Genomic DNA, 21,348 nt, shown 5'->3' with positions numbered 1-21,348 from the left:
AATTGTCTGCCATCTCTAGTGAGATTTTTGCAGCTTGTACCTCAAAGATTCCTAGTTTCTCCATTACAGAGAGTGGCATGAGGTTTATACTTGAACCAAGGTCACACAGAGCCTTCTTAAAGGTCATGGTGCCTATGATGCAAGGTATTAAGAACTTTCCAGGATCTGGTTTCTTCTGAGGTAACTTTAGTTGCCCCAAAGCATTCAGTTCATTGATGAGTAATGGAGGTTCATCCTCCCAAGTCTCATTACCAAATAACTTGGCATTCAGCTTCATGATTGCTCCTAGATACTGAGCAACTTGCTCTTCAACAATGCCTTCATCCACTTCAGAGGAAGAATATTCATCAGAGCTTATGAATGGCAACAGTAAGTTCAGTGGAATCTCTATGGTCTCTATGTGAGCCTCATATACCTTTGGTTTCTCATTAGGGGACTCTTTAGTGGCCAGTGGACGTCCATTGAGGTCTTCCTCACTGGAATTCACTGCCTCTTCCTCCTCTATAGGTTCGGCCATGTTGGGTATATTTATGTCCTTGCACTCTCTTTTTGGATTTTCTTCTGTATTGCTTGGGAGAGTACTAGGAGGGATTTCAGTAACTCTTTTACTCAGTTGACCCACTTGTGCCTCCAAATTTCTGATGGAGGACCTTGTTTCAGTCATGAAACTGTGAGTGGTCTTGGATAGATCAGAGACTATAGTTGCTAAGTCAGAGAGGCTCTGCTTAGAATTTTCTGTCTGTTGCTCAGAAGATGATGCAAAAGGCTTGCTATTGCTAAACCTATTTCTCCCACCATTATTATTATTAAAGCCTTGTTGAGGCTTCTGCTGATCCTTCCATGAGAAATTAGGGTGATTCCTCCATGAAGGATTATAGGTGTTTCCATAGGATTCTCCCATGTAATTCACCTCTTCCATTGCAGGATTCTCAGGGTCATAAGCTTCTTCTTCAGAGGAAGCTTCTTTAGTACTGCCGGATGTAGCTTGCATTCCAGTCAGACTCTGAGAAATCATATTGACTTGCTGAGTCAATATTTTATTCTGAGCCAATATGGCATTCAGAGTATCAATCTCAAGAACTCCTTTCTTCTGAGTCGTCTCATTATTTACAGGATTTCTTTCAGAAGTGTACATGAACTGGTTATTTGCAACCATCTCAATGAGTTCCTAGGCTTCAACAGGTGTCTTCTTCAGATGAAGAGATCCACCAGCAGAGTGATCCAATGACATCTTGGACAATTCAGACAGACCATCATAGAATATACATAAGATGCTCCATTCTGAAAGCATGTTAGAAGGACACTTTTTGATCAATTGCTTGTATCTTTCCCAAGCTTCATAGAGGGATTCTCCTTCCTTTTGTCTGAAGGTTTGGACTTCCACTCTAAGCTTGCTCAACTTTTGAGGTGGAAAGAATTTAGCCAAGAAAGTATTGACCAACTTTTCCCAAGAGTTCAGGCTTTCTTTAGGTTGTGAGTCCAACCATATCCTAGCTTTGTCTCTTACAGCAAAGGGGAAAAGCATAAGTCTGTAGACCTCAGGATTAACCCCATTGGTCTTAACAGTGTCACAGATTTGCAAGAATTCAGCTAAGAACTGATGAGGATCTTCCAATGGAAGTCCATAAAACTTGTAATTCTGCTACATTAGAGAAACTAATTGAGGCTTAAGCTCAAAGTTGTTTGCTCCAATTGCAGAAATTGAGATGCTTCTTCCATAGAAGTCAGAAGTTGGTGCAGTAAAGTCACCAAGCATCTTCCTTGCATCTCCATCATTGTTGTTATTTTCGGCTGCCATCTCTACTTCTTTTTTGAAAATTTCTGTTAGGTCATCTCCAGAGTTTTGTGCTTTAGCTTCTCTTAGCTTCCTCTTTAGAGTCCTTTCAGGTTCATGATAAGCTTCAACAAGAATGTTCTTATCCTTGTTCCTGCTCATATGAAAAAAGTAGAGAACAGAAAAGAAGAGGAATCCTCTATGTCACAGTATAGAGATTCCTTTATGTGAGTAGAAGAATAGAAGAATAGAATGAAGAAGGAAGAAGAAGAAGAATTCGAACACAGAGAGAGGGAGAGGGTTCGAATTTTTAAGAATAGAAGTGTTAGTAGATAAATAAAATAAATAGAAGGAGATGAGGGAGGAAGGAAATTCGAAAGTTAATTTAAAAGAAAAGAAAAATATTTTTGTTTTTATTTTAATTATTAGTTAGAATTCGAATTTATTAAAAGAAATAAAATAAAATTAGAATTTAAAATAATTAGTTAATCAAAAAATTTTTTGAAAAAGTTGTTAGTGGTTTTCGAAAATTAGAGAGAGAAAAGTAGTTAGGTGGTTTTTAAAAAAGACAAGAAATAGTAAAACAAACAAAAAGTCAAGTGGTTGATTGAAAAAGATTTGAAAATCAATTTTGAAAAGATAAGAAGTTAGAAAAGATTTTGAAATTAAATTTTGAAGAAGATATGATTGAAAATCATTTTGAAAAAGATTTGAATTGGAAATTAAAAAGATTTGATTTTTGAAATTAAAATAGATTACTTGACTAACAAGAAACTAAAAGATATGATTCTAGAATTTAAAGATTGATCCTTTCTTAATAGGCAAGTAACAACTTGAAATTTTTTGAATCTAAACATTAATTGTTAGCATTAATTTCGAAAATATGAAATAAAATTAAGAAAAGGATTTTGAAAATCAATTTTTTTAAAATTTTCGAAAAACAGGAAAGAAAAGTGAGAAAGGTTGATTTTTGAAAAAGATTTGAGAAGATAGAATTTTTAAATTGAAATTTTGACTTGACTTACAAGAAACAACTAAATTTTAAAAAATTTTGACCAAATCAACTCAAAATTTCAAATTTTATGAGTGAAATAAGGGAAAGATATTATTTTTTTGATTTTTGAATTAATGAGGAAAGAGAGAAACAACAAAAAGACACAAGACATAAGAAATTAAAATCAAAACAACTAATGCATGCAAGAACACTTTGAATGTCAAGATGAACACCAAGAACACTTTGAAGATCATGATGAACATCAAGAACATCTTTTTGAAAATTTTTAAGAAAAGAAACACATGCAAGACACCAAACTTAGAAATTTTTAATGTTTAGACATTATGAATTCGAAAATGCATATGAAAGCAAGAAAAGACACAAAACAAGAAAATCACAAGATTAACAAAGAGAATCATCAAGAACAACTTGAAGATCAATGAAGAACACAATGCATATATTTTCGAAAATTAAAGAAAATTTAAAACATGCAATTGACACCCAACTTAAAATTTTGACACAAAACTCAAACAAGAAACACAATTTTTTTTTTGGTTTTTATGATTTTATTAATTTTTTTTGTATTTTTTGAAAATTAATTTGGGAAAAGAAAATAAAGAAGTTCAAAATTTTTAATAAGAATTCCAGGAATCATGCAATGTTAGTCTAAAGCTTCGGTCCAAAAGAATTAGACATGGCCAATGGCCAGCCAAGCTTTAGCAGAGCATTACATACAACAACCAAATTGATGGGAACCAAAAGGCTCGTGAAATGTTATTCTAAAGCTCCGGTCCAAAAGATTAGACATGGCTTAGTAGCCAGCCAAGCTTTAACATAACAGATACACGCATGTCCTAATGGAAAGTAGAAACCTCAGTCCAAGGGATTAGACATGGCTTAACAGCCAGCCAGGTTTCACCATATCTCATGAAACTTTAGAATTCATTCTTAAAATTCTGAAGAACAAATTTTTTATTATTTTTTTTCGAAAATAAAAAAAAGCTTAAACATAAAATAAAATTACCTAATCTAAGCAACAAGATGAACCGTCAGTTGTCCAAACTCAAACAATCCCGGCAACGGCGCCAAAAACTTGGTGTGGGAAATCGTGATTCACACTTTTCACATCTCCGTACAACTAACCAGCAAGTGCACTGTGTCGTCCAAGTAATAAACCTTACGTGAGTAAGGGTCGATCCCACGGAGATTGTCGGCTTGAAGCAAGCTATGGTCATCTTGTAAATCTCAGTCAGGCGGATTCAATTGGTTATGAGGTTTTGATATTTAAAAGATAAATAAAACATAAAATAAAATAAAGTTACTTATGTAATTCATTGGTGGGAATTTCAGATAAGCGTCTGGAGATGCTTTGTTGCTTCTGAACATCTGCTTTCCTATTGCCTTCTTCCAACCATGCGTGCTCCCTTCCATGGCAAGCTGTAGGATCCTCTCAGTGAAAATGGTCCTCTACGGTTTCTGCACGGCTAATCAACTGTCGGATTTCTCGTCTCGGATGAAAAATACCAAGCACAGCTACCGCATGGCTAATCATCTGTCAGTTCCCGCTAGCATCGGAATAGGATCCATTGATCCTTTTGCACACTGTCACTGCGCCCAACATTCGCAAGTTTGAAGCTCGTCACAGTCATCCCTTCCCAGATCCTATTCGGAATACCACAGACAAGGTTTAGACTTTTCGGATCCCAGGAATGCTGCCAATAGTTCTAGCCTATACCACGAAGATACTAATCTCACAGACTCGGTCCGTGTATTAGATATCCAAGAGAATATACTCCAGCTGTCGTCCAATGACTACGTTGAACATCATGTAGACCGCTTTGTGGTTGTCAGGCACGCGGATCTTGGCTAAGCGGGTAACAAATATTTGGGTGATTGTCACGGGACACCCCTTCATTCTGACTTAACTGAATTAAGTACGAGAGTATATCTTGGAGAAGAAGTAGGCGTGAATTGAAAGAAAAACAATAGTACTTGTATTAATTCATGAAGAATATCAGAGCTCCACACCTTAATCTATGGGGTGTAGAAACTCTACCGTGGAAAATACATAAGAAAAGAAGGTCTAGGCATGGCCGTGAGGCCAGCCTCTAAAACGTGAACAATGGTCTCCAACTATGATAGTCTAAAAGTCTAAAGTCTCCAATACAAATAGTAAAAAGTGCTATTTATGCTAAACTAGTAACTTAGGTTTACAAAAAATGAGTAACTAAGTGCAGATAGTGCAGAAATCCACTTCAGGGGCCCACTTGGTGTGTGCTTGGGCTGAGCATTGAAGCTTTCACGTGCATAGGCTGTTTCTGGAGTTAAAAGCCAGCTTGGGTGCCAATTTGGGCATTTAACTCCAATTCTGGTGCCAGTTTGGGCGTTTTACGCCAGAAATTTTTAGGCTGGCTTTGGACGCCAGTTTGGGCCATCAAATCTCAGGAAAATTATAGTCTATTATACATTGTTGGAAATACCAGGATGTCTACTTTCTAACACAATTCAGAGCGCACCAATTGGGCTTCTGTAGCTCCAAAAATCCACTTTGAGTGCAAGGAGGTCAGAATCCAACAGCATCTGTAGTCCTTTTTCAGCCTCTGAATCAGATTTTTGCTCAGGTCCCTCAATTTTAGCCAAAAAATACCTGAAATTACAGAAAAACACACAAACTCATAGTAAAGTCCAGAAATGTGATTTTTGAATAAAAACTAATAAAAATATAATAAAAGTAACTAAAACATACTAAAAACTATGTAAAAATAATGCCAAAAAAGGGTATAAATTATCCGCTCATCAGAGTCAAATCCTACCCACAATTGTATTGAATTATCAAAGAGATTTACAAACTTGCATGAATAAGAATGATTTTGGTGAAAACATGTGATTGAGCAATTGAACCCTCACCGGATGTGTATTCGCTCTAGTCACTCATGTGTTTAGGGGTTGATTCACTCAATTCTCCTCTATTTCATGCTTTCCAAGATTTGTTCTTCATCTAACAATCAACAATCATTCAATGCATGCATACAAATATCATGAGAACTTTCTCAAAAGTTGTAAAGGGGCTAGGGTCAAGGTAGGGTCATATATGGTTAAGTGGGCTAGAAATTTGAATCTTTGATTAACCTGGACTTTTCCACCTAACCTATGATAACCTATACAATTAAGTGCTAACCTAACTATCCATTCTTCACTTTTTTCACATCTTATGCATTTTCTCTTCATTTCACAACACTTATGCATTGATTCTTATTGGACTTTACTTTAGGGCATTTTGTCCCCTTTTATTTCTTTCTTTTCTTCTTTTTTTTCTTTTTTTCTTTTTTTTTCTTTTTCTTTTTCTTTTTCTATTTTTTTCTTTTTCATATATTTTTTTCTTTCTTTTGTTTTTCTCATTTTTTTGTTTCTTTTCCAAACTATATACAACAACATCAATGCATAAGGTTTAAAATTTGATTAATACATGAGCATGCTCATAATTCCCAAATATAAAAATTACCAAACACCCCTTCTATCCCAATCAATGTTTCTAAATCTCCCCAAACTTGAATAATAAACACTCTCACTAGCCTAAGCTAATCAAAGATCCAAACAAGGGACTTTTATTATTTTTCGCTTTAGGCTTGTAATGTGCTAAAATAAAGAACAATTGGGCTAAGCATAGGCTCAAAGTTAGTTACAATGGAGAGTAAAAGGTAGGCTATTTGGGTAGGTGAGCTAATGAAACAATAGCCTCAATCATATAAATGCATGAATACAAGGAATAATGGACATATAGAATTAAGCAAATCAAGAATCACAATCATAGAAAGAGAACAATTCACACAAGAAGGAAAATAGGTGGTTATAAGATGTAACCACATCATTAGGCTCAAATCTCACATGCTTGTGTTCTTAGCTCAAAACATGCTTCTGAAAATATATATGATTCAAGCAAGTTCCAAAATTTTTTTTCAATCAATTGGGGTGGTGCCCTATAGATGAATTTCTTGGAAAAATTTATTGTTTTGACTAAGATTATTGTGTATATATATGCAAAATAAGAAAATGCAACTAAAAATTCAAAAAGCCTAAAATGAAATGCAAAAGTGTTGAGATTAGAAATTTATCACCCAAAAACGCTGATTGGTTGGACGACCTCTAGTGCACGAAAATTACTTCACAATGTAATTCCGCACAACTAACCAGCAAGTGCACTGGGTCGTCCAAGTAATACCTTACGTGAGTAAGGGTCGAATCCCACGTAGATTGTTAGTTTGAAGCAATCTATGGTTATCTTGCAATTCTCAGTCAGGAAGTCAATTATATTTATTAGTTGAATTGCGAATAAACAAGAGAGCATGGATTAAAGGTTACTTATTATGCAGTAATGGAGAATATGTTGGAGTTTTGGAGATGCTTTGTCTTCAGAATCTCTGCTTTCCTCTGTCTTCTGATTCACGCATGCACGTCCTCCTATGGCAAGCTGTGTGTAGGTGGATCACCGTTGTCAATGGCTACCATCCATCCTTCCAGTGAAAAGGGTCCAGGTGCGCTGTCACCGCACGGCTAATCATCTGCAGGATCTCAGTCGTACCACTACGCCCAGCACTCGCGAGTTTGAAGTTTGTCACGGCCATCCAATCCCATAATCCTACTCGGAATACCACAGACAAGGTTTAGACTTTCCAGATTCTCATGAATGCCGCCAATGGATTCTAGCTTATACCACGGAGATTCTGATTAAGGAATCTAAGAGATATTCATTCAGTCTGATGTAGAACGGAGATGATTGTCAGACACACGTTCGTGTATTGAGGAAGGTGATGAGTGTCACTGATCATCACCTTCTCCATAGTTAGGCGTGAATGGATATCTTAGATAGGAATACGCATGTTTGAATGGAAAACAGAAGTACTTGCATTAATTCATCAAGGCACAGCAGAGCTCCTCACCCCCAACAATGGAGTTTAGAGACTCATGCCGTCAAAGAGTACAAAATTCAGATCTAAAATGTCATGAGATGCAAAATAAATCTCTAAAAGTTGTTTAAATACTAAACTGGTGACCTAGGTTTACAGAAAATGAGTAGACTATGACAGATAGTGCATAAATCTACTTCTGGGGCCCACTTGGTGTGTGCTGGGGCTAAGACTAAAGCTTCTCACGTGCCTGGGCTGTTTTGGGCGTTCAACGCCAGGTTGTAACCTGTTTCTGGCGTTGAACTCCACTTTGTAACTTGTTTCTGGCGCTGGACGCCAGACAGCAGCATGGAACTGGCGTTGAACGCCAGTTTACGTCATTTATCCTTGAGCAAAGTATAAACTATTATATATTTCTGGAAAGCCCTGGATGTCTAATTTCCAACGCAATTGGAAGCACGCCATTTGGACTTCTGTAGCTCCAGAAATTCTATTTTGAGTGCAGAGAGGTCAGAATCCAATAGCATCAGCAGTCCTTTTTCAGCCTGAATCAGATTTTTGCTCAGCTCCCTCAATTTCAGCCAGAAAATACCTGAAATTACAGAAAAATACACAAACTCATAGTAAAGTCCAGAAATATAAATTTTGTCTAGAAACCAATGAGAATAAACTAAAAACTAACTAAAATATACTAAAATCTATATGAAATTAACCCCAAAAAGCGTATAAAATATCCGCTCATCACAACACCAAACTTGAATTGTTGCTTGTCCTCAAGCAACTAGACAAATAAAATAGAAGGCTAATAAGTCAAGAAGCAATAATATCTCTGAGTTTTTGAGTGAAGCTCAGATTCTAATTAGATGAGCGGGACTAGTAGCTTTTTGCTTCCGAACAGTTTTGGCATCTCCCTTTATCCATTGAAGCTCAGAGTGATTGGCATCTATAGGAACTTAGAATTCAGATAGTGTTATTGATTCTCCTATTTCAGTATGATGATTCTTGAACACAGCTACTTTATGAGTCTTGGCCGTGGCCCTAAGCACTTTGTTTTCCAGTATTACCACCGGATACATAAATGCCACAGACACATAATTGGGTGAACCCTTTTAGATTGTGACTCAGCTTTGCTAAAGTCCCCAATTAGAGGTGTCCAGGGTTCTTAAGCACACTCTTCTTTTTGCTTTGGACCTTGACTTTAACCGCTCAGTCTCAAGTTTTCACTTGACACCTTCACGCCACAAGCACATGGCTAGGGACAGCCTGGTTTAGCCGCTTAGGCCAGAATTTTACCCCTTAGGCCCTCCTATCCACTGATGCTCAAAGCCTTGGGATCCTTTTTATTTACCCTTGCCTTTTGGTTTTAAGAGCTTTTGGCTTTTTCTGCTTGCTTTTCTTTTTCTTTCTATTTTTTTTTCTGCAAGCTTTGTTCTTTGCTGCTTTTTCTTGCTTCAAGAATCATTTTTATGATTTTTCAGATTATCAATAACATGTCTCATGTTCATCATTCTTTCAAGAGCCAACATATTTAACAGTCTTAAACAACAAATTCAAAAGATATATGCACTGTTCAGGCATTCATTCAGAAGACAGAAAGCATTGCCACCACATGTTACTAATTAGAATTTTTCTTATTAAAACTCGAATTTTATTGCCTCTTATTCAAAAGATCTACTATTTTATTCATGTTTGCTGATGATGAGAAAAATAGACTATAACTTAATTGGAGATAAAATCAAAATAGACACTAATTACTACTATATGACTCCTAAGGTAGACTCTTATAACGCCAATTATCACAGAGTTAGAGCAGAAATTGGAATTTAACAACCTTTGTTCTGGGAAGTGGATGTTCCTCGGATCTGTGGGGTGCTTGGTCCTTCAAAAGATAACTTCTGGCGCTTCAATTCCCTCAAGTCACGCCCTTGCTCTTCCTGTTCTTTGATCAAATAGCAAAGAATTTGACTGTGTTCCTTCTGTTCCTTTATTATTTGTTCCATAGCTTCTTGTATCTTGGTAACTGATATTTCAAGATACTCCCAATATTCAGATTGAGGGATTTCTGGGAGAAATTCCTGTGTTTTCTTCTTGATGGGGTCATCTTGTGCTTGTTATTTTTCCATTGATGCTTTGATGATTGGTTTCTCAATTGAGATATACTCAGTTACTCCCATCCTTACTCCAGCATCCTTGCAGAGCAGAGAAATCAAGCTTGGGTAAGCCAACCTGGCCTCTTTAGAATTTTTGTTAGCAATTTTGTAGAATTCAGTTGAAATCAGTTGATGAACTTCCACTTCTTTTCCCATCATGATGCAATGGATCATCACTGCTCTTTTAATAGTGACTTCAAAACGGTTGCTAGTGGGCAGCAGAGAATACCCAATGATGTCCAGCCAGCCTCTGGCCACTGGTTTGAGATCTTCTCTTTTGAGTTGATTAGGAACACCCTTCGTGCTGGTGGTCCACCTGGCTCCAGGGATGCATATGTCTTCTAGAATCTTCTCCAGGCTCTTGTTTGTTCTCATCATTCTTCTATTGAAGGAATCTGGATCATCTTTCAGCTGAGGTAACTTTAAGATCTCTCTGATCTTGTCAGGGTGGGTATGAATAATCTTTCCTCTGACCACGGTTCGATAGTCATAGATATCAGATCCAGATAGTCTTTGCCTGTCTGTATGCCACATATTAGCATAGAACTCCTGGACCATATTCCTTCCCACTTTTGTTTCAGGATTAGCTATGACCTCCCAGTTCCTGATTCGAATTTGCTCTTGGATCTCCGGATATTCGTCTTCTTTCAGATCAAATCTAACTTCCGGGATCACTGATCTTAGACCCATTATTTTATAATAATGGTCTGAATGTTCTTTAGATAAGAACTTCCCTTGATTCCAAAGTGGTTTTGGAACGCTCTCTTTCTTGCCTCTTGAAGTGGGTTGTTTTCCCTTAGGAGCCATGCTCTTAGTGATCACGGATAAACACACCAAACTTAGAGGTTTGCTTGTCCTCAAGCAAAAGAAAAGAAAGGAGAGGGATAGAAGGAGAGCTAGGTGCAATTGTTGATGGAGGAGGGTGGAGGCCGAACCCATATATAAAGGGAGGGGGGGTGGGTTCGAAAATTTTGAAAAGATATGATAAAAAGATTGATTTGGAAAAGATAAGATAGAAGATATGATAAGAGAGGATATAGTTTAAAATTGAAAAGATATGAAAAATTTTTAAAAAAGATAAATCTAGATTTTGAAAAAGATAATGTGGAGATTTGAAAAAGATATTAGTTGAAAAAAATAGATTTGTTTTGAAAATTTGAAAAAGAGTTGGATTGAATTTGAAAAAGAGGGTTTGTGCTTATGGATTAAGATACATTTGATATTTTTAAGGTAGGGTTTTTAGAAATTAGGGATTTTAGAAATCAGGGTTCTTAACATGTTTATGCAAGAAATCATTAATTGAAGTATGAAAATTAAGATTAAAATGAAAAATATGAAGAAAAAATGAAGTTACCTCCTCCCCACCATCCTGGCGTTTGAACGCCCAAACGCTGCATGTTTTGGGCGTTCAACGCCCAAATGCTGCCTCTCCTGGGCGTTCAACGCCCAGCTGCTGCTTCTTTCTGGCGTTGAACGCCAGGAAGTCCTTTGTTACTAGGCATTTTTCTGAACGCCCAGAATGCTGTAAATCTGGTGTTGAACGCCCAGATGGCTATCCTCACTGGCGTTCAACGCCCAGTGGATGCTTCTGTTGGGCGTTAAACGCCCAAAACAGACTTTTACTGGCGTTTTCTTGCCAGTGAGCTCTTTTTCTCTGTTTTGTGTGCAGAATCCTTCTGTAACCTTGTGAACTTATGGAATTGATTTTTTACCTTGTTATCAATGAACTTTATATAAACAAATAAAAATAAAAATAGGGCAAAATGCTTAGAGGATTGATGCCCCATGGCTGGGTTGCCTCCTAGCAAGCGCTTCTTTATTGTCTTTAGCTGGACCTTGCTGAGCTTTTAGTCTAGCTTCAGCCTTGAGCACTCTTGCTCAACATTGCCTTCAAGATAGTGCTTGATTCTCTGTCCATTGACAATGAACTTCTTATCAGAATCAATATCTTGAAGCTCCACATAACCATATGGTGATACACTTGTAATCACATATGGTCCCCTCCACCGGGACTTCAGTTTCCCGGGGAATAGCCTGAGCCTAGAGTTGAACAATAGAACCTTTTGTCCTGGTTCAAAGATTCTAGATGACAGCTTTCTGTCATGCCACTTTTTTTATTTTTCTTTATAAAGCTTGGCATTTTCGAAAGCAGTGAATCTGAAATCCTCTAGCTCATTTAGCTGGAGCAATCTTTTTTCTCTAGCTAATTTGGCATCAAAGTTCAGGAATCTGGTTGCCCAGTAGGCTTTATGTTCCAGTTCCACGGGCAGATGACATGCCTTACCATAGACCAGTTGGTATGGAGAGGTCCCTATAGGAGTCTTGAATGCTGTTCTGTATGCCCACAGAGCATCATCCAAGCTTCTTGCCCAATCCTTTCTACGGGTATTTACAGTCCGTTCTAGGATTCTTTTTAGCTCTCTGTTAGAGACTTCAGCTTGTCCATTAGTCTGTGGATGATATGGAGTCGCCACCTTGTGGCGAATCCCATATCGGACCATGGCAGAGTAAAGTTGTTTGTTGCAGAAGTGAGTGCCCCCATCACTGATTAGTACTCTAGGGACCCCAAACCTGCTGAAGATATTTTTCTGGAGGAACTTCAGCACTGTTTTAGTATCATTGGTGGGTATGGCAATGGCCTCAACCCATTTTGATACATAGTCAACTGCCACCAGAATATAAGTGTTTGAGAATGATGGTGGGAAAGGTCCCATGAAGTCAATTTCCCATACGTCAAACAACTCAATCTCCAAGATTCCTTGTTGAGGCATGGCGTAACCATGAGGCAGATTACCAGCTCTTTGGCAACTGTCACAGTTACGTACAAACTCTCGGGAATCTTTATAGAGTGTGGGCCAATAGAAGCCACATTGGAGGACCTTGGTGGCTGTTCGCTCACCTCCGAAATGGCCTCCATATTGAGATCCATGGCAATGCCATAGGATCCTTTGTGCTTCTTCTCTAGGAACACACCTACGGATTATTCCGTCTGCACATCTTTTAAAGAGATAGGGTTCATCCCACAAGTAGTTCTTTGCATCAGTGATTAATTTTTTCTTTTGTTGCCTGTTGTACTCTTTGGGTATGAACCTTGCAGCTTTATAGTTTGCAATATCGGCAAACCATGGTGTTTCCTGAATGGCAAATAAATGCTCATCCGGAAAAGTCTCAGAGATCTCAAGAAAGGGGAGGGATGTCCCTTCTACTGGCTCTATCCGGGACAGATGATCAGCCACTTGGTTCTCTGTCCCTTTTCTGTCTCTTATTTCTATATCAAACTCTTGCAGAAGCAACACCCATCTAATGAGTCTGGGTTTTGAATCCTGCTTTGTGAGTAGATATTTAAGAGCAGCATGGTCAGTATACACAATCACTTTTGATCCTACTAAGTATGATCTGAACTTGTCAATGGCATAAACCACTGCAAGTAATTCTTTTTCTGTGGTTGTGTAATTTTTCTGGGCATCATTTAAAACGCGACTAGCATAATAAATGACGTGCAGAAGCTTGTCATGCCTCTGTCCCAATACTGCACCAATGGCGTGATCACTGGCATCACACATTAGCTCAAATGGTAAAGTCCAGTCTGGTGCAGAAATAACTGGTGCTGTGACCAGCTTAGCTTTCAGCGTTTCAAACGCCTGCAGACACTTTATGTCAAACACAAATGGCATGTCAGCAGCTAGCAGATTGCTTAGAGGTTTTGCGATTTTTGAAAAATCCTTTATAAACCTCCTATAGAATCCTGCATGCCCCAGAAAGCTTCTGATTGCCTTAACATTGGCAGGTGGTGGTAATTTTTCAATTACCTCTATTTTTGCTTGATCCACCTCTATCCCCTTGTTTGAGATTTTATGCCCAAGGACAATCCCTTCAGTCACCATGAAGTGACATTTTTCCCAGTTTAAAACTAGGTTGGTCTCTTGGCATCTCTTCAAAACAAGTTTCAGGTGATCAAGACAGGAGCTGAATGAGTCTCCATATACTGAGAAGTCATCCATGAAGACTTCCAGAAATTTTTCCACCATATCAGAGAAAATAGAGAGCATGCATCTCTGGAAGGTTGCAGGCGCATTACACAGCCCAAATGGCATCCTTCTATAAGCAAACACTCCAGATGGACATGTGAATGCTGTTTTCTCTTGATCTTGGGGATCTACTGCAATCTGGTTATAGCCTGAGTAGCCATCCAGAAAGCAGTAATAATCATGACCTGCCAGTCTTTCTAGCATCTGGTCTATGAATGGTAAAGGAAAATGATCCTTTCTGGTGGCTGTATTGAGCCTTCTGTAGTCAATACACATGCGCCACCCTGTAACTGTTCTTGTAGGAACCAGTTCATTTTTTTCATTATGAATCACTGTCATGCCTCCCTTTTTTGGGACGACTTGGACATGGCTCACCCAGGGGCTATCAGAAATAGGATAAATAATTCCAGCCTCTAGTAATTTGGTGATCTCTTTCTGCACCACTTCCTTCATGGCTGGATTTAGCCGCCTCTGTGGTTGAACCACTGGTTTAGCATTATCCTCCAATAAGATTTTGTGCATGCATCTAGCTGGGCTTATGCCCTTAAGGTCACCTATGGACCACCCAAGAGCTGTCTTATGTGTCCTTAGCACTTGAATAAGTGCTTCCTTTTCCTGTGGGTTCAGAGCAGAGCTTATGATCACTGGAAAAGTATCACCTTCTCCCAGAAATACATATTTCAGGGATGGTGGTAATGGTTTGAGCTCGGGTTTAGGAGGTTTTTCCTCTTTCAGAGAAAATTTCAGAGGCTCTTTAATCTCCTCTGAATCCTCCAAATCAGGCTGATCATCTTTAAAGATGTCTTCCAACTCTGATTCGAGACTCTCAACCATGTTGATCTCTTCTACCAAAGAGTCGATAAGATCAACTTTCATGCAGTCTTTTGGTGTGTCTGGATGCTGCATGGCTTTGACAGCATTCAACTTAAACTCATCATCATTGACTCTCAGGGTTATTTCCCCCTGTTGGACATCAATGAGGGTTCGTCCAGTTGCTAGGAAGGGTCTTCCTAGAATGAGAGTAGCACTCTTGTGCTCCTCTATTTCCAGCACTACAAAGTCAGTGGGAAAGGCGAATGGCCCAACTCTGACAATCATGTCTTCAATCACGCCTGATGGGTATTTAATGGAGCCATCAGCAAGTTGGAGACATATCCGGGTTGGTTTAACTTCTTCAGTTAAGCCAAGCTTTCTGACAGTGGATGCAGGTATTAGGTTGATGCTTGCCCTAAGATCACACAAAGCTGTCTTGGTGCAGTTACCTTCTAATATGCATGGTATCAGAAAACTTCCAGGGTCTTTAAGCTTTTCAGGAGAGCTTTTTAGAATGACTGCACTGCATTCTTCAGTGAGGAGAACTCTTTCTGTTTCTCTCCAATCCTTTTTATGACTCAAGATCTCTTTCATGAACTTGGCATAAGAAGGTATTTGCTCAAGTGCCTCTGCAAATGGAATCTTTATTTCAAGAGTCCTGAGATAATCTGCAAAGGGAGCAAATTTCTTATCCTGTTCCTCTTTCTGGAGTTTTTGAGGATAAGGTATCTTGGCTTTATATTCCTCAACCTTAGTTGTTGTAGGTTTATTGCCTACAGAAGTGGTTGAAGAAGCCTTTTTAGAGGGGTTGTCATCTGCACTTGTGCGTGTCTGATCCCTCACTGGCAGTTGAGTGCCAGAGTTAGAAGCTGGAGTGACGTTAGACGCCAACTCCTTGTCTGTTCCTGGCGTCTGAACGCCAGAACTATGCCCATTTTGGGCGTTCAACGCCAGATCCTGCCCATTTTGGGCGTTCAACGCCAAATCCTTGCTTGTTTCTGGCGTTGAACGCTAGTCCTTGCTTGTTACTGGTGTTGAACGCCAGTCTTGGGCATGGTCTGGGCGTTCAGCGCCAGCCTTCTGCCAGATTGCTGGCGTTTTAACGCCAGAATTACTTTTCCCTGGGCTCTTACTGTCCTCAGGTGAATTTTGGGTGGTTTGCTCATTTCTTGGTTTCCTACTGCCTTGAAGTGGGGTATTTAGTGCTTTCCCACTTCTTAATTGAACTGCTTGGCATTCCTCTGTTATTTGTTTTGACAGCTGCTGCTTTGTTTGCTTTAATTGTACTTCCATGTTTATATTAGCCATCCTTGTCTCTTGTAGTTTATCCTTGAATTCAGCTAACTGCTTTGTTAGAAAATCCAATTGTTGATTGAATTCAGCAGCTTGCTCTGCAGGACTGAGTTCAGCAGTTACTGTTTTAGCCTTTTCTTTCATGGAAGAGTCACTGCTTAGGTATAGATGCTGATTTCTAGCAACTGTATCAATGAGCTCTTGAGCTTCTTCAATTGTCTTTCTCATGTGGATAGATCCACCAGCTGAGCAATCTAAAGAGATCTGAGCTCTTTCTGTAAGCCCATAATAGAAGATGTCTAACTGAACCACTCGGAAAACATTTCAGAGGGGCATTTTCGTAGCATCTCTCTGTATCTCTCCCAGGCATCATAAAGAGATTTATTATCTCCTTGTTTAAAGCTTTGGATGTCCAGCCTTAGCTGTGTCATCCGTTTTGGAGGAAAGTATTGATTCAGGAATTTTTCTGTCAGCTGTTTCCATGTCCTTATGCTAGCCTTAGGTTGGTTATTTAACCACCTCTTGGCTTGGTCTTTTACAGCAAATGGAAACAGTAATAATCTGTAGACATCCTGATCTACTTTCTTATCATGTACTGTGTCAGCAATTTGTAAAAACTGTGCCAGAAACTCTGTAGGTTCTTCCTGTGGAAGATCAGAATACTGGCAGCTTTGCTGCACCATGATAATGAGCTGAGGATTCAACTCAAAGCTACTGACTCCAATGGAGGGTATGCAGATACTACTCCCATATGAAGCAGTAGAGGGGTTAGCATATGACCCCAGAGTCCTCCTGGACTGTTCATTTCCACTTAGATCCATGATGGAGAAAGGGAGATGATGTAAAATAAAAAAAATTATTTTTATTTATTTATTTATTTATTTCGAAAATGAAATAAATTAAAATAAAATAAATAAAATTGGTTGAAAATTTTCGAAAAAAAGAGGAGAGAGAAAGTGGTTAGGATGTTTTGAAAAGGATATGATGATTTTTGAAAAAGGTTTTAAATTTTGAAATAAAAATCTGAATTTTAAAGGCAAATTTCGAAAATTTGCTTTAAAATAGAGAGAAAATATATTTTTGAATTTAAAGAGTAGAGAGAAAAACAATAAGATAGTACAAGATTTAAAATTTTTAGATCTAATGCTCCTTGTTTTTGAAAATTTTGGAGGGAAAACACCAAGGAACACCAAACTTAAAAATTTTAAGATCAAGATACAAGGAAAACTCAAGAACACTTTGAAGACTCACAAGAACACAAGAACATGAAGAAAGAACACCAAACTTAAAATTTTTAGAAAACCAAACCAAAATTTTCGAAAACCAAAGGGAAATCCACAAGAAAACACCAAACTTAAAGTTTGGCACAAAATTTAATAGAGAAATTATTATTTATGAAAAAAGAAGATTTTGAAAAGAATATAAAAGATTCTAACCCAATTACCAAGAACACAGACTAACGCTCTAGCCAAATGAGTTATGAATATAACACTTGTTTTGAAGAAGTATTTTTTTTAACCAAGAACAATAATAAGAGACTCTAAACCAAAAAGAAAAATTTTCCTAATCTAAGAAATAAAATAAACCGTCAGTTGTTCAAACACGAACAATCCCCGACAATGGCGCCAAAAACTTGGTGCACGAAAATTACTTCACAATGTAATTCCGCACAACTAACCAGCAAGTGCACTGGGTCGTCCAAGTAATACTTTACGTGAGTAAGGGTCGAATCCCACGGAGATTGTTGGTTTGAAGCAATCTATGGTTATCTTGCAATTCTCAGTCAGGAAGTCAATTATATTTATTAGTTGAATTGCGAATAAACAAGAGAGCATGGATTAAAGGTTACTTGTTATGCAGTAATGGAGAATATGTTGGAGTTTTGGAGATGCTTTGTCTTCAGAATCTCTACTTTCCTCTGTCTTCTGATTCACGCATGCACGTCCTCCTATGGCAAGCTGTGTGTAGGTGGATCACCGTTGTCAATGGCTACCATCCATCCTTCCAGTGAAAAGGGTCCAGGTGCGCTGTCACCGCACGGCTAATCATTTGCAGGTTCTCAGTCGTACCGGAATAGGATTTACTATCCTTTTGCGTCTGTCACTACACCCAGCACTCGCGAGTTTGAAGTTCGTCACGGCCATCCAATCCCAGAATCCTACTCGGAATACCACAGACAAGGTTTAGACTTTCCGGATTCTCATGAATGCCGCCAATGGATTCTAGCTTATACCACGGAGATTCTGATTAAGGAATCTAAGAGATATTCATTCAGTCTGATGTAGAACGGAGGTGATTGTCAGACACACGTTCGTGTATTGAGGAAGGTGATGAGTGTCACTGATCATCACCTTCTCCATAGTTAGGCGCGAATGGATATCTTAGATAGGAATACGCATGTTTGAATGGAAAACAGAAGTACTTGCATTAATTCATCGAGGCACAGCAGAGCTCCTCACCCCCAACAATGGAGTTTAGAGACTCATGCCGTCAAAGAGTACAAAATTCAGATCTAAAATATCATGAGATGCAAAATAAATCTCTAAAAGTTGTTTAAATACTAAACTGGTGACCTAGGTTTACAGAAAATGAGTAGACTATGACAGATAGTGCAGAAATCCACTTCTAGGGCCCACTTGGTGTGTGCTGGGGCTGAGACTAAAGCTTCTCACGTGCCTGGGCTGTTTTGGGCGTTCAACGCCAGGTTGTAACCTGTTTCTGGCGTTGAACTCCACTTTGTAACTTGTTTCTGGCGCTGGACGCCAGACAGCAGCATAGAACTAGCGTTGAACGCCAGTTTACGTCATCTATCCTTGAGCAAAGTATGGACTATTATATATTGCTGGAAAGCCCTGGATGTCTACTTTCCAACGCAATTGGAAGAACGCCATTTGGACTCCTGTAGCTCCAGAAACTTCATTTTGAGTGCAGAGAGGTTAGAATCCAACAGCATCAGCAGTCCTTTTTCAGCCTGAATCAGATTTTTGCTCAGCTCCCTCAATTTCAGCCAGAAAATACCTGAAATTACAGAAAAATATACAAACTCATAGTAAAGTCCAGAAATATAAATTTTGTCCAGAAACCAATGAGAATAAACTAAAAACTAACTAAAATATACTAAAATCTATATGAAATTAACCCCAAAAAGCGTATAAAATATCCGCTCATCAACCTCCCCACACTTAAAAGGTTGCACCATCCTCGGTGCATTTAAAACTGAGCAAGGGTGTATGGCAACTCTCTGAATTGCTACCTTCAGCTAGTAGATCAACCGGTTGCTGCGTGTTCTTTGTTCTGCTTCCGTGTTTGCTTGTGGTGCATCGTTCATGAAAAAATAGAAAGTAATACCACAAGATGAGAGAATACAAAAGCAAGGAAGCATACATTGTTGGAATGAGGTAGTAATCACTAGAATTGAGTGAGTAAATTGGTGTGACATTAATGACAAATAGGTGTGTGGGTCCTAAATTACGCACGGTTTAGAACATACACTAGCATAAAAAGCGATGTCACAAAAGAAGTATGCACTTCACTCATCCTAATGTGCTTGAAATGCTCTAAACTTGTGGGTTAAACAACCAAGCAAGCAATAAAGACGCATAAAAGCATTCAAGCTAAACACATATGGATGCATATGATCAAGAAATACAATGTATTAAGGTAAATGCACAACATCCATCATTAAGAAATTTCCTAGTTAAAGAATAGGATTCAAATCACATGGTGGCCAAATCATGCAAATTCAAAAAAAAAATTAACAAGCTTGAAGGCAATTCTCATTCACTTGGTATTCACAAAATTAAGCATGAAGATTTCAAAACCAAGTAACAATTTATAACCTCAATGAAGAATCCAACAACGAACAACAACAATGATTATGCTAAAATAGCATTCAGTTAATACTAAGCAGCAATATATAGTAACCAAAATCAATAATCCAAGACTCATAAGGAAAAAGAGAAAATAAAATGAAAACGAAACTAAATTACTAACTAACTAACCTAACTAACTAAAAGAGGTGGTTATAGATGGTGTTTGGAAGTGTTGGATGAGGGGTAGGAGGAGGGAAGAAGAAAGAAGAAGGAAAGAAATGGGAAGAGGAGAAGACAAGAAGTGTAGCGAAGGAAGAGCATCCATGCGTACGCGTGCATGGCAAACCAGAGAATCGACGCTCACGCGTCCATCACGCTTACGCGTGGGTTGATTTTTGTGCCTCAGGCTCAATGTTCGCACAGTGCAGGCGCAACTCTCGGGTTTTTGGCAGGGAGGTGAGGATTTGTCATCCACGCATACGCGTGCATGGCGCGTGCGCGTGGACAGGCGAAAATGCTTGATGCACGCGTACGCGTGGGTTGGTGCTCTATTTTTCAAAATTTTTCATGTTTTTACACCAAACCAAGCATTCCAAACCTCCAAACAGCTACCAAAACACCATAAAACCTTATTCAACATACTAAACTACCAAATAAACTCAACAAACTAATCAAAACATGAAATTAAACTACTTTTACCAATATGTACAAAAGAGAAAATGAAAAGATTTTACCATGGTGGGGTGTCTCCCACCTAGCTCTTTTGTTTATTGTCCTTAAGTTGGACTTATGGGGAGCTCCTCATTAAGGTGGCTTGTGCTTAAATTCTTCTTGGAACTCCCACCAATGCTTGGTTCTCCATTGTGCCCCAAGATTTCTCATATGTTGCACCAAGTCTTGATGGAGTTCTTCACAAGCTTGGGGCTCCCAAAGTCGATCCTCTTCTTGTGATTCGGGGTCCCACACTTTATTTTCACACCCATCTTGAAGTTGATCATTATCGGTCCATCCGGGTAGTGAGCAAGATGAATTCTCTATGAAGTGCCTAACAATTCTCCTAGACCCATCTAGTTGAGCACTATTCCAACCTTTATATTTCATTTTTGATGTATCAACCATAATGAGCCTTGATTTGCAACGCCAACTACGAAACATCATTCTTTTACGCTTCATCCCACAAAGTTTCCTAAGTTGGCCATCCGTTTCAAGCAAACCATATTCAAGTGGGATAATAAAGCTAATAGAAATGAATTTTACCCACTCAAATGAAAGAGTAGATGACAACCTAGGCAAAGAGGCTTCCAAAGATCTTGACAAAGCGTAACCAACCCCCGTTCTTCTATTTCTAGGGACTTCCACCTCTTCATAAGATCTCTTAATTTCAATCATTTGTTCATCAATTCTATCTAAGCCTTTTTCCTCACTCAAATCATAAATGGGAGGATGAGAGAAATTTACCTCCACATTGCTTTCTATCTCATCAGGAGAAGGTTCTTCAAGCTTAAAGGATTCTTCACCACTAAGATTTGATGTATGATCTTCAATTTCAAGGGAACTCAATTCTTGCTCTATCCCGTCCA

The 21,348-nt window shown here is 38.6% G+C and overlaps 1 non-coding gene across 1 annotated transcript; it reads left to right on the top strand.

Moving 5' to 3' along the window:
• The first annotated feature begins 1,285 nt into the window (after positions 1–1,285).
• LOC148547882 (small nucleolar RNA R71) lies at positions 1,286–1,393 on the top strand. The gene has a single exon (XR_015897634.1). It is a non-coding gene; the product is annotated as a small nucleolar RNA R71 (small nucleolar RNA).
• The last annotated feature ends 19,955 nt before the right edge of the window (positions 1,394–21,348 follow it).

The sequence above is a fragment of the Arachis ipaensis genome, chromosome B8, assembly GCF_059453495.1.
Source record: "Arachis ipaensis isolate K30076 ecotype BB chromosome B8, ASM5945349v1, whole genome shotgun sequence".
Lineage (NCBI taxonomy): Eukaryota > Viridiplantae > Streptophyta > Magnoliopsida > Fabales > Fabaceae > Arachis > Arachis ipaensis.
The sequence above is the reverse complement of the archived record's forward strand: the minus strand, read 5'-3'. Positions and strand labels throughout refer to the sequence as shown.